The 15,009-nt window shown below is 38.8% G+C and overlaps 1 pseudogene; it reads left to right on the forward strand.

The window, feature by feature from the left end:
• Nucleotides 1–6,375, forward strand: part of LOC149121433 (vomeronasal type-2 receptor 116-like) — a 36,178-nt pseudogene extending 29,803 nt beyond the window's left edge.
• The last annotated feature ends 8,634 nt before the right edge of the window (nt 6,376–15,009 follow it).

Here is a 15,009-nt window from a genome sequence, read left to right on the forward strand (position 1 = left end):
GCATCAGTGCTGTGACTTAAAAATGCTCTCCAATTCTGTCAATTTAATTTTGACATGTGAAATACATAGACTGTGTTATTCCATTTTCAACTTCAGCAGTACAGTAATTATTTTCAGGTCCAAATGTTACTGAGGATGCTCATCTACAATGAACATAAGGGATCTCATGTAATTTGCACAATTCTTTATTCTAGTAACTTTATTATAGATAGTTGTCCTAGGTACACTGAGAAAATGAGTGTTGGTATCTTGGACTGCACTGTTGGAAATGGTCTGAATCTCACAGCTAGATAATTTTGATTCCACTTGTTTTTGTAGAAAAATGAGTGAAATCATACTTACTTTGATGTAGTTCTCATCAGGTTTATTTTTTTTTTTTACTTCAATTCATTGGGTGGTCCTAAACAGGTTCTATTGTTTATTTGTGATTACAGACAAAGAGAGATTTTCTCTAACCTGGGTTTCATTGTTATTGCTTGGCAGTCTTCATGAGAATATGATGCATTTTTTCTGTTGCACCCATTTCTGAAGAATCTCCAGTTTACCAATCCAGTTGATGACCTAGTGAATTTGAATCACAGGAAAAATTTGGAAGCTGAATACGACATTCTCAACTTTTGGAATTTTCCATATGGTTTTGGACATAAGGTTAAAGTAGGATGGCTTTCCCCATACGTTTCACAGAGTGAACAGTTGTCTCTCTCTGAGAATTTGATAGAGTGGGCCACAGGAATTACAGAGGTAAGTAGGACTGATCATAAGGTTCACACGACACATTGTTACCCCCCAACTGCTAAGGGAGTATGTGCAGTATGGCTTATTCAAAAGACACTTAGAGACATTAAACCACTCCACTTCCAATCCAAATACTTTCTTATGTTTTTAGTGTCTGAGGATGGACAGTACACACACATTTTCCACCACATCTTTTGAATCTATTTAAGAAAATCAAATTGAATGTAGTCATTGTGTCAGAAACAGATGTTTACAGTTTCAGTGAATAAGTTTGCAGGACTTGAAAATCCTCTACTTGGAACTTAAGTTATAGTCTGAACTATGACCAACACTCATCTGATTTTTCTCAGACTCCACGCTCGGTATGCAGTGTGAGTTGCAGCCCTGGATTCAGGAAAACCCCTCTTGAGGGAAAGCCTGCCTGTTGTTTTGATTGCACACCTTGTCCTGAGAACGAGATTTCCAATCAGACAGGTAAGTCAGTGCCTGCCTCTTGGAGAAGTTACCACCTGTTTCTTAAATTATCAACTTATCCATGTAAAGAAAGTATGTGGAATCAATAATCAATAATAATCCACAAAAGGATAAAACTTTCCACAATACACTCCCTATATTATTTTTGAAAGCATATAAAAGACTGAATGTCTCTGTAATGCTGACCATGTTTGAGTTCAGGCTGATATATATAGGTATAAAATAAATAAAAACCAAGATTGGGTAATATTCACCGCATAAAACAGTGTGGCATTTCTAAGATTTATTTCATGAATCAGAACTATGCCATCACATGCATCATAAAGATTTTCCAGTTTTTGCTTGTGTTGTGTGAGTAGTTATTTGTACCATATATTTAGTATCATTCAAATTTTTTGAAACTTATTGTTGATAATGAAAGGTTTTGGAAACAGAGTACAGTCCATGGGAGTAGTGTGGTGTATGTGCTAATTCAGTATAGGAAAACTCATGTCTGGGTTCCTTGTGCTTATACAGGTAAAAATCCTTTCACCAAATTCAAGTGTAGCATGCTTGGAGTGAGAAAGTGCAACTCTACACAAACTGTGTGTTATGTGAAAAACTATCTTAGAAATCATGCAGTATATCATCCTGAGGATGATACTCATCAAATATCATAAATGGGGCTAATCTTAGCCTTTGACAAAAGTCATTGCTGCTCAAAATATAAATCTTCAAGAACATTCTTATGCTTACATATGTACACACATTTATAAAATTCATATCAAAAGAACTCAACCAGACATACACGGTAATAAGTATGCATAGTGGACCTGGCACTGTGGCGCAGTGGGCTTAAGCCCTGGCCTGAAGCACCAGCATCCCATATGGGTGCCAGTTCTAGTCCCAGCTGCTCCTCTTCTGATCCAGCTCTCTGCTGTGGCCTGGGATAGCAGTAGAAGATGGTCCAAGTCCTTGGGCCCCTGCTCACACATGAGAGACTCTGAAGAATCTCCTGTCTTCAGATCAGCACAGGTTGCTGCAGCCATTTGGGGAGTGAACCAGCAGATGGAAGGCCTCACTCTGTCTCTATCTCCCTTGGTAACTCTCCCTTTAAAAATAAATAAGTATGCATACCAAGGTAGGTCAATGACTGCAAATTAAGCACAAGCCCTTGAAGGTAACATGTGGACATTATAAGGAAATTGAAGTAAGTAAAAATTGGAAGAATTTAAAGTTGATGATCATAAACAAGAAAGATTTATAAACCTCAGCAAGATGGAACAGTGCGAACAATAAGATTACTCTGTGTGTGTGTGTGTATACACAGAGAGAGCTGAAAAAGTCTGTTTATATAAAAAAAATACTAATATTAGAGCTTATTAATCATTTAATTCTGATACATTGAAAAATATAGAAGAAATTCAGATATTCTCAGATAGAAATATTATGAAATATGTTGAGCAATATTTGAAAAATCCAAATATCCTCACAGTTATTAAAATAATTCCCAATACTTGAATTGTGATAAACAATTTTCACATATTTTCTCAACTCCTATAGAGAACAGGAAAAATGTAAAAATTCTGTTTCTTCTATGGGAACATCTCAAGTTGATGGATCAAATACTGCTATATATTCCAGCAAAATGAAATTGTAAGACGCTGTTGTTGAAATAAATTCATACATTTGAAATCTCAAACAGTGTAAATCCAACAGTATTTTTTAAATAAGCTACATCCTGCCCAAAGAGTTTCATAAAATCTAATTCAGTTTATAGTACATGAAAAATGTAATATTAATTAGCATAACTGAAGAAAAATAGTTAATAAAATCTAAGTGATCTATGAATTGTAAACAAAGAACAAAACCACTCAAACATGACAAAAAGAAGGATTAGCTTTCAATCCTGAAGAGTATTTTAGAATGCTACAAAACATGGAAATTACAGCTGAAGATTGGATACAAAGTTGACGAAAGAACGCAACTTCTACAGAAAATTACACAGGAGGTTTGGCTCCATGCATATTGTCAAAAAAGAATGACATTCAACTTACTAAAAAGGAAGATTTAAAAGTGGCATCATTTCAAGTGATATTGGGATGATGTAATGAAATCAGTGAATCAGTAATTGAATTAAGTAGTGCTGGTATACAAAATTGTACAAAGCAGTTACTTTTCCTTACCAATTCTGGAAAACAAACCTATGAAAGATGGCACTTGTAATGTCTAAAAAGTATGAAATATCCAAAGGAAAGACTAACTAAATATTGGAAGAAATCTGCAAGTTGAGACATCAATCACCAATGGAACAATATATTGAACATAAGAGGATACAGACAGGGCTGGAGAGAAAATTCATGTTCAAGGATAAAAAGACAGGAAAGTGGAAATATGCCAGTAAGTTTCAAGGTGATCTACAGACTGACTTTGATTATAGGCAGCATCCTAGTGTGTTCTTTGATGAAAACTTTCAAGGGTAGAAATTAATCCAGCTGGTATCAAGTGTACAGCTGTTCTGTGTTTCTCTAGAACCTGACCATTTGCCTTCTAATGGTGGTTTTTCAATCAGTGCTTTCTCCTATCATGACATAATCCAGATTCTACCTTAAAGAGATATGTTTTAGTGAGGTTGCTAGGTGATTTCTGTGCAACCAAAATTCACAAAGTATATCTCCCAGTCCATGATTTTAAGAGTGGGAACCTGGGGCCAGTGCTGTGGTATAGTAGGTTAAGCCTCTGGCTGGGATGGTAGCATCCCAGTTGGTCAGCAGTTTCAGTCCCAGCTGCTTCACTTCCAATGCAGCTCTCTCCTGATGCTTGGGAAAGCAGCTGAAGATGGCCCAAGTTTCAGAGCTCACACCAATACAGGAAGCCCAGAAGAAGCTCCCAGTTACTGGCTTCAAAACAGCCCAGTTCCAGCTATTAATGTCTTTTGGGGTGTGACTTACTGGGGGAAGATCTCTCCCCTCCTCTTTTTCCCTCTTTCCTTTTCTCCCTGTCCTCCTCTCCTTCTTTCTCTCTCTCTCTCTCCATTCTGTTTCTCCTCTTTCTTCTGAAACTCTGACTTTCAGGTAAATTATAAATAAATGAATACTCATTAAAACAAAGACTGCAACCATTGGGTGGTTGAATAGGCCATGAGAGTACAGAAAGAATAGCACCATTAAAAGAAGGGCTCATTTCAGGCATGGAAAGCCATGACTCTGCAGTAAAAAATAGACTACATGGAGGATCTCTGTGAAACCTCTGTTGAAAGAAAGGGTCATCAAAAGGATGTACTCTTGTCTGAAGAGAGGAGAGAGCAACCACTTTGCGTATGGCCCTGTCCAAATACCAATGGAGTCTCTGGTCACAAAAGGCTTCCATAGCCTTGGCAGACCATGGCAAGAGCCTCAGGTGATCACTGACATCATACATACATAAATATATTAATTGTTAAAGTAACAACAGAGGTCACTGTGTACTTAGTCCCATGTAGGACCTCTGTCCCTAATGAGTTGTACTATGAGAATCAACTGCAAATTTTGTTTCTAAACTGTGCTCTATATGTGGTCTGTGTGTGTGGATACCAACTGTTGAAATCTATGCTTAACATGGAGTTGGTCCTCTGTATTTAAAATCAAACTAAAAATGAACCATAATGAAGAAGGAGATGTTATAGTTAGAGGGAAAAGGAGATGTGATGGGAGTGGGAGTGGGAGGGTTGGTGTAGGGAAAAGAACCCCTATATTCCTAAAGGTGAATGTATGAAAAATGCAATCATTAAATAAAAACTTAAAAACTGACGGCTGCTGCTTGCTCTTGTTGCAAGTGAGCATGCAGCAGAATATGCCCTGTATAAGGGCAAAGTAGCCCTCACCACACATGCAACCCTCTGGCTCCTTGATCATCAGTTTCTAATCCAAAGAAACAATGAAGAAGGAATTTGTGGTGTTAAAATAACACAGGCTAAGGTATGCTTTTAAAGCACCATGAATAGGTTCAGAGAGTAGCCCTTAGGGCTTTGTTAAGAGAAAAAGAGCATGTACTCATCATTATGTAAGGTACTTAGGAAGATGAAGTATTAACTGGCTAACATGAGGTAGATGGACAAAAATAATTGCCAATAATTTTATGTGTCATTTTATATGCTCTCTTTCACGTCAAATAAGGACCATTTGCCTAAACTAGCCACATTGGGTATTCTAGAAGGTACTTGTGAATCAGGAATAACTGAACTTGAGATGATGTTAATTACGTTTCTCACCAGATATGGACCAGTGTGTGAAGTGTCCAGAGCAGCAGTATGCCAACACAGAGCGAGACCAGTGCTTCTACAAAAAACTGACCTTTCTGTCTTTTGAAGAGCCCCTGGGGATGACCCTGGTCTGCACAGCTGTGTGCTTCTCTGTCCTCACCGCTGTTGTTCTTGGGGTCTTTTTGAAGCACCGAGACACTCCCATAGTCAAGGCCAACAATCGTTGTCTCAGCTACATACTGCTCATCGCCCTCATCTTCTGCTTCCTCTGCTCCTTACTGTTTATTGGTCGTCCCAACACAACAACCTGTGTCCTCCAGCAGACCACGTTTGGAGTGGTGTTCACCATGGCTGTTTCCACTGTCCTGGCCAAAACTATCACTGTGCTTCTGGCCTTCAAGTTCACTGCCCCAGGAAGAAGGATGAGACACTGACTGCTATCAGGGGTACCTAACTCCATTATTCCCATCTGCTCCCTGATCCAACTGGTTCTCTGTGCCATCTGGCTTGGGACTTCTCCTCCCTTTATTGACACAGATGCACACTCTGAGCATGGCCACATCATCCTGGTGTGCAACAAGGGCTCAGTCACTGCCTTCTACTGTGTCCTGGGCTACCTGGGCTCCTTGGCCCTGGCGAGCTTCACTGTGGCTTTCCTAGCCAGGAATCTGCCTGACAGGTTCAATGAAGCCAAGTTCCTGACGTTCAGCATGCTGGTGTTCTGCAGTGTCTGGGTGACCTTCTTGCCTGTCTACCACAGCACCAAGGGGAAGGTCATGGTGGCTGTGGAGGTCTTCTCCATCTTGTGCTCCAGTGCAGGGCTCCTGGGCTGCATCTTTGTTCCCAAGTGCTACATTATTCTCTTCAGACCTGAGAAGAATGCTTTGAAAGGATTCAGGGATAGAATAGTTTCCAAGGAAACAGATGTTCTGAAGTGTAGCTCTTAAGGCTCTCACAGATTTCAGTTGTTAGAGATTAAGATTTATAAAACTGATTTTGCATTCTGATATTATAAAATAACTTGCAGAATGTAATCTTCTTATGAACTGTTTATTTTCTCTTAAAATGTTTTTCTTCTGAAGCACCAATTCACAGAAAAAATGAAGGGATAATCAGAGAAACCTTCCATCTGGTGATAGACTCTGAAGAGATCTGCTGTGGCCCAGTGCTGGTTCATGCCAAAGCAAGATCATTTCAGTTGTCCATTGGAGTGTCAGCATATTAGGCCATCTTCTACTGCTTTTTTTGGATCATTAACAGGGAGTAGGATTCCAAGTGGAACAGCCAGGATATGAACTGACACCCACATGGGATGTCATAGTTACAAGTGGTGGTTATATCCACTACACACTCACACTTGTCCCAATCCTCCTCTCTTCAAAAATAATACTGTGTATAAATTTCTTAGCCTGGGTTTCATGTTCACAAACACAAACTGATCTCAGATAAAGGCTCTCCTTGAAACTTCTCATTGCTTTTCATTTCTGTGTTTTCATTGTCACCTGGTGGACATTGTAATATTCATATTTTAATAAAATGTGTTACATGTTTGCTGTTTTCTAAGATATATTCATCTATTTGAAAGAGTTTACACAGAGAGAGGAGAGGCAGAGGGAGAGAGGTCTTCCGTCTGTTCAGTTCACTTCCTATTAGCCACGTTGGATAGAGCTGCACTGATCTGAAGAAAGGAGCCAGGGGTTCCTGGTGCAGGGTCCTAGAGACTTGGTCCTTTTTCTGCCGCTTTCCCAGGCTGTAGCAGAGAGCTGGATGAGAAATGGAGCCCCGGGTCCCGACCTGGCCCCCATATGGAATGGCGGAGCTTCAGGCAAGGACACTAACCTGCTGTGCCACAGCGTCTGCCCCTGTTTGCTGTTTTTATTTATTTATTACTGTATTTATTCATTCATTATTCATTTACTATTAATGTCAGCTTTATAATAGAGTTGGAATATTTCAGTGCAAATATTAGACATGTTAAATCATTTTAATGTGTATAATGCATTGTCCTGAAACTCCTTAATTTTATACCATTTCATATGGATTTGAAATGGTGTGATAATCATACACCAAGTTTTCATTATACATAGAAGTGATTCTGCAGACTTCTTTTCCATCTGCTCATTTCTGTTTATTATTGATTTGGCTTTAGATTTACTTTTGCCAATACCAGACAAAAGAAAGTGATTTTACATCTCGATCTGAAAGTAATTCAAAAGAAATAACAATTTTAATGTGATCTAATGACATTTAGACCTTTCACTCTACTGTGCAACTATTATCTCTGTCATATTTTAAAGTATTTTCATCACTACAAATCAGGTTCCTTATCCATTAATTCTCACACTCAGTTCCTTGTCTTGCCAGTTACACAAGCAGCAATCTGTTCCTGTTTCTGTGCATTTAATGGTCCTGAGTGTTTCATATAAATAAAGTATTGGACTCTGTGGATTTAGGTAACCTTTCATTTTGCATGGTGTTTTCAAGGGGCCTCCACATTATTGCAGGTATTTACATATTTTTATGACAAAATGATAAATCCTTGTAGTAATTCATTGTTACAAAAGACACGATTTCTTTTTTTTACTGCTAATTAATATTCTTAGAGTATGTATACCATGGTTTCTTTATCCACTCATCAGTTGATGGATATCCAGGTTGATTCCATACTTAGCTATATTGAATTGAGGTGCAATGAACATGGGGGTACAGATGACCCCTTTTCATGCTGATTTCATTTTGTTTGGGTTAATTCCTAGGAGTCAGTTGTCTGGGTCATATGGCAGATCTCTTTTCAGCTCTCAGAGATTTCCATACTCTCTTCCACAATGAATGTATCAGTTGACCTTCCCACTACCTGTGGATTAGGGTACCTTTTCACACAAATCTCCAGCATAGGTTGGTTGTTGATTTCTGTATGAAAGCCGTTCTGATGGGTGAGGTGAAACCTGATTGTGGTTTTGATTTCATTTCCCTGATGGCTAGTGGTCCTGAACATTTTTTTCAAGTGCTTTTGGCCATTTCAGTTGCTTCTTTTTGAAAAATGAGTGTTGAAGTCATTTTCCATTTCTTAACTGGATGTTTAGTTTGTTGCTGTTTTGTTCTTATTGCTTTTACAGGGAACTGGATCAGATGTGGAGCAGCCAGGACTCAAGCCTTTGACATATGGGATGCCAGCACTGCTTGTAGAAGCTTACTATACTACACCACAGCCCACCTCCAGTTTCCATTATTTTTTATTTTTTATTTTTATTTTATTTTTCAAGGTTTTTATTTAATGAATACAAATTTTCGTATGTACAGCTTTTATGGTTATAGTGTTTCTTGTCCCCTTTGCCACCCTCCCACCTGTACTCCTGGTCCCTCTCCCATTCATTTTCTATTAAGATTCATTTTCAACTGACTTCATATATAGAAGACCTACTCTTTACTAAGAGAGATTTCCACTCTTTGCACCCAGACAGACACACACAACATGAAGCACAGTTTGAAGACAAGTTTTCCCTTTAATTCTGGTAGTACAACACATTAAGGACAGAGGTCCAGCATGGGGAGCAAGTGCACAGTGACTTATGTTGTTGATTTAACAACTGACCTCTTAGCTATGAGGTCAGTGATCACCTGAGGCTCTTGACATGAGCTGCCAAGGTTATGGAAGCCTTTTGAATTCACAAACTCCATCAGTTTTTTATTCAGGGGCATATATGAAGTGGAAGTTCTATGCTCCCTTCAGCATAAAGTACATCCTTCTTTGATGGCTTTTTCTTTCCACTGGGGTCTCACTCACAGAGATCCTTCATGCAGAACCATTTTTGCCACTATGTCTTGGCTTTCCATGCCTGAAATTCTCTCATCATGTTTTCAGTCAGGCCTCAGAGGCTGATTCTGAGGTCAGAGTGCTGTTTAGGGTGTTTGTCATTCTATGTGTCTGCTGTGTGGACTGCTTCCCATGTTGGAACTTTCCCTTCTTTGTAATTCTGTCTATTGTTATTATCAGGCACTTGCTCTTATTTATGTGATCCCTTTGTCTGATATTCCTATGTACATGATCAAGTCCATTCTTAATATGATCACTTTTACACATAAGATGGGAACAGTGCCACCCAGCTAAATGGGATTTGGAGTCCATGGAACATTTTTAGCTTCACCATTAGGTGTAGGTCTGTGTGAATGTGTGCTGATCTGTATAGCTCCTCCCTCTTTCATTCCCATTCTTATTTTGAACTGGAATCTATTTTCAATTGATAATACATTTATGATTAATTCTAGGTTAAGTAAGGAGTTTAGCTAATGGTGTTAAGTAGAGAAGAAAAAAAGAATGAAGAAATAGATAAAGTGAAATAATAAAGTGTTCCTTGACAGTCAAGCAAAGGGCTGTTCAAGTAATTGCTTCTCATAGTGTCTATTTCACTTCTACAGGTTTCCTTTTAGGTGATCTGTTAGGTGTCACAGATTAGGGAGAAGATATGACATTTGTCCCTTTGGGACTGCCTTATTTCACTAAGTATGATATTTTCCAGATTCATCCATTTGTTGTAAATGACCAAATTTCATTCTTTTAAACTGCCAATAGTTTTCCATACAGAACATATCCCATAGTTTCTTTCTTTTTTTGACAGGCAGAATGGACAGTGAGGGAGACAGAGAGAAAGGTCTTCCTTTTCCTTTGGTTCACCCACCCAATGCCAGATGCAGCTGGAGCAGTGTGGCTGGTGCTCCATGCTGTTCTGAAGCTAGGAGCCAGGTGCTTCTCCTGGTCTCCCATGTGGTTGCAGGGCCCAAGCACTTAGGCCATCCTCCACTGTACTCCTGGGCCACAGCAGATAACTGGACTGTAAGAGGAGCAACCAGGACAGAATCCAGTGCCCCAACTGGGACTAGAACCCACGGTGTTGGCACCACAGGTGGAGGACTAGCCTAGTGAGCTGTGGCGCCGGCTCCATAGTTTATCTAGTCTTTGGTTAATGAGCATTTAGGTTGATTCCATATCTTGGCTATTTTGAATTGAGCTACAATAAACATACAGGTGCAGATGTCTCTTTTATTTGCTGATTTCATTTCCTTTGGGTACATTCCAAGGAGTGGGATGGATGGATCCTAGGGTAGGGCTATATTCAGATTTCTGAGGTATCTCAAAACTGTTTTCCATGGTGGCTTTACCAGTTTCCATTCCCAGCAGCAATGAATTAGGGTACCTTATTCCCCACATCCTCACTGGCATTTGTTGTTTATTGATTTCAGTATGAGAGCCATTCTAATTAGAGTGAGGTGAAACCTCATTGTGGTTTTCATTTGCATGCCCCTGATGGCTAGTGATCCTGAGCATTTTTTCATGTGTCTGTAGGCCACTTGGATTTCATTTTTTGAGAAATGTCTACATGCAATGCCCACTTCTTGACTGGGTTGTTTGCTTGGCTATTGTTGAGTTTTTTGATCGCTTTATATATTCTGGTTATTAATCCTTTTTCAGTTGTGTGGTTTGCAGATAATTTCTCCCATTCTGTTCATTGCTTCTTTACTTCACTGTTTGTTTGCCGTACAGAAGCTTTGCAATTTGATGTAATCCCACTTGTTAATCTGGGTTTTTATTGCCTGTGCCTCTGGGGTCTTTTCAAGGAACACTGTGCCTAGGCTGATGTCTTGCAGGGTTTCCCCAATGCTCTCTTTTACTTTGATAGTATTGGGTCATAGATTTAGGTCTATAATCCATTTTGAATGGATTTTTGTGTAAGGTGTAAGGTAGGGGCCTTGTTTCTTATTTCTGCATGTGGAAATCCCTGTTCTTGCTCTAGGGAGTGGTTTTAGCTACTTGAATGAATATAAGTTGGTTGTTGTAGATTGTTGGATTGATTTCTGCATTTCTATTCTTCCATTGGTCTATGCATCTGTTTTTGTACCAATACCATGCTGTTTTGATTATAACTGCTTTGTAGTACGTCTTTAAATCTGGTATTCCGATGCCTCTGGTTGTATTTTTGTTGTACAAGATTGCTTTAGCTATCCTAGACCTCTTAGGTTTGAAAATGAATTTCAGCATCATCTTTTCTACATCTGAGAAGGATGTATTTGGTATTTTGAATGGTGTTGCATAGAATCTGTAATTATATTTGGAAGAATGGACTTTTTGATGATGATGATTATTCTGATCTATGAACATGGAAGTTTTTTCCATTTTTTAATATCGTCTTTTATTTATTTTTGGAGAGTTTTGTAATTCTCATCATAGAGATCTTTTACCTCCGTGGTTAAATTTTTTCCAAAGTATTTACTTTTTTGTAGCTATTGTGAATGGGATTGATCTTAGAAATTCTTTCTCAGCCATGGCATTGTCTGTGTATACAAGGGCTGTAGTTTTTTGTGTATTTATTTTATATCCTGATGTTTTACCAAACTCTTTTGTGAGTTCTAGTAGTCTCCTTGTGGAGTCTTTCAGTTCTCCTATATATATAAAATCATGTCATCTGCAAATAAGGATATTTTGACTTCATCCTTACCAATCTGAATCCCTGTTATTTCTTTTTCTTGCCTGATGCCTCTGGCTAAACTTCCAGTACTATATTGAATAGCAATGGAGACAGTGGGCATCCTTTTCTGGTTCCATATCTCAATGAGAATGCTTCCAGGTTTTCCCTATTCAATAGGATGCTGGCCATGTGTTTGTCATAAATTGCCTTAATTATGTTGAAGAATGTTCCTTCTAGACTAAATTTGCTGAGTTTTCATCATGAAAGTGTGTTGTATTTTATCAAATGCTTTCTCTACATCTATTGAGATAATAATGGTTTTTGTTCTTTGATTTGTTAATGTGATGTATCACATAGATTGATTTGTGAATGTTGAACCATCCTTACATACCGGGGATAAATCTCACTTGGTCTGGGTGAATGATCTTCCTGATGTGATGTTGAAATCGACTGGCCAGGATTTTGTTTAGGGATTTTGCATCGATGTTTATCAGGGAAATTGGTCTATAATTTCCTTTCTCTATTGCATCTTTTCCAGATACAGGGATTAAGGTACTCCAGGCTTCATAGAAGGAATTTGGGAGGATTCCATGCCTTTCAATTGTTTTAAATAGCTTGAGAAGAATTGGAGTTAGTTTCTCTTTCAATATTTGGCAGAATTGTGCAGTGAATTCATCTGGTCCTGGGCTTTGCTTTGTTGGGAGGGTCTTTATTACTGACTGAATTTCTGTCTCAGTTATGGGTCTTTTTAGGTTTTCTGTCTTCAAAGCTCAGTTTAGTAAGTCTTATGTGTCCAGGAACCTAATCATTTCTTCTAGGATTCTTTTTTCTGAGTATTCTTTTTATTTCTCTTGTGTATGTAGTTACATTTCCTTTTTCACCTTTCCTTTTGTTGATTTGGGTCTTCTCTCTCCTTTTCTTGGGTGGTTGGGCTAATGATGTGTCAATTTTGTAATTTTTTTCAAAAAACCGGCCGGTGCCATGGCACTCTTGGCTAATCCTCTGCCTGCGGCACTGGCACCCTGGGTTCTAGTCCCGGTTGGGGCATCAGATTAAGTCCCTATTGCTCCTCTTCCAGTCCAGCTCTCCGCTGTGGCCCAGGAAGGCAGTGGAGGATGGCCCAAGTGCTTGGGCCCTGCACCCACATGGGAGGTCAGGTGGAAACACCTGGCTCCTGGCTTTGTATCGGTGCAGCGTGCTGGCTATAGCGGCCGCTTAGGGGGTGAACCAATGGAAAAGGAAGACCTTTCTCTCAGTCTCTCTCTCTCTCTAACTCTGCCTGTGAAAAATAAATAAATAAATAAATAAATACATAATTAAAAACAAAAAACAGCTCTTTGGTTTGCTGATCTTTTGTATTTTTTTTTTGCTTTCAATGTTGTTGATTTCTTCTCTAATTTTAATTATTTCTTTCCTTCTACTGCTCTTGGGCTTTAGTTTGCTGTATTTTTTTTTTCCATAGGTCCTTCAGGTGGATAGATAGTTCATTCATTTTTTTTATTTTCAATTATCTTTATATATACAAGATCAATTTAGTATAAATTCAGTAAAGATTTCAACAGTTTGCACCCACACCATAACACAATGTGTAAAATAGTGTTTCAGTGCTAGTTATAATGTTAATTCACATTATACAACACATTAAGGACAGACATCCTACATGAGGAGTAAGTGCACAGTGACTCCTTTTGTTGACTTAGCAAATTGGCAGTCTTGTTTATGGCCTCAGTAATCACCTGAGGCTTTTGTCATGAGCTGTCAAGGCTATGGAAGCATTTTGAGTTCACCGACTGTGATCTTATTTAAATGGGGTCATAGTCAAAGTGTAAGTTCTCTCCTCCCTTCAGAGAAAGGTACCTCCTTCTTTGATGGCCTGTTATTCTTTCCACTGGGATCTCACTCACAGAGATCTTTCATTTAGGTTTTTTTTTCCAGATTGTCTTGCCTTTCCATGCCTAAAATACTCTCATGGGCTCTTCAACCAGATCTAAATGCTTTAAGGGCTTATTCTGGGTGGTCTTTGTGTTAAAGCCTATTTTGTCTTATATTAGGATGGCCACTCCAATTCTTTTTGGTTTCTGTTGGCATGGAATACCTTTTTCAATCCTTTCACTTTCAATACGCAAGCATGTTTTTTGGTAAGATGTGTTTCTTGTAGGCAGCAAACAGATGAGTTTTCTTTGTAAATCCATTCATCCAGTATGTGTCTTTTAACTGAGGAGTTCAGACCATTTACATTCAGTGGTACTTGTTATGTACCGACTTTGCCCTACCATTTTTCTGTAAATCATTCTGTTTATGTACTTTGGATTTCACTTGTTTTTTCTTTAACTTTTATTTAATGAATATAAATTTCCAAAGTACAGAATATGGATTATAATGGTTTCCCCCCCATAACGTCCCTCCCACCCACAACCCTCCCCTTATCCACTCCCTCTCCCCTTCCATTCACATCAAGATTCATTTTGAATTATCTTTATATACAGAAGATCAGTTGAGCATACATTAAGTAAAGATTTCAACAGTTTGCTCCCACACAGAAACATAAAGTGAAAAATATTGTTTGAGTACTAGTTATAGCATTAAATCTCAATGTACAGCACACTAAGGACAAAGATCCCACATGAGGAGTAAGTGCACAGTGACTCCTGTTGTTGACTTAACAAATTGACACTCCTGTTTACAGCATCAGTAATCACCCTAGGATCTTGTCATGAGCTGCCAAGGCTATGGAAGCCCCCTGAGTTCACTGACTCTGATCATATTTAGACAAGGCCATGGTCAAAGTGGAAGTTCTCTCCTACCTTCAGAGAAAGCTACCTCCTTCATTGATGACCCATTCTTGCCACTGGGATCTCACCCGTGGAGATCTTTCATTTAGTTTTTTTTTTTTTCCAGAGTGTCTTGGCTTTCCATGCCTGAAATACTCTCATGGGCATTTCAGCCAGATCCACATGCCTTAAGGGCTGATTCTGAGGCCAGAGTGCTGTTTAGGACATTTGCCATTCTATGTATCTGCTCTGTATCTCACTTCCCATGTTGGACCATTCTCTCCCTTTTTGATTCTATCAGCTAGTATTTTCAGACACTATTTTTGTTTATGTGATGCCTTTGGTTCTT

The sequence above is a fragment of the Oryctolagus cuniculus genome, chromosome 16 (genome assembly GCF_051225735.1).
Source record: "Oryctolagus cuniculus isolate XC-2025 breed Fujian yellow rabbit chromosome 16, ASM5122573v1, whole genome shotgun sequence".
In the NCBI taxonomy this organism is placed as follows: Eukaryota; Metazoa; Chordata; class Mammalia; order Lagomorpha; family Leporidae; genus Oryctolagus; species Oryctolagus cuniculus.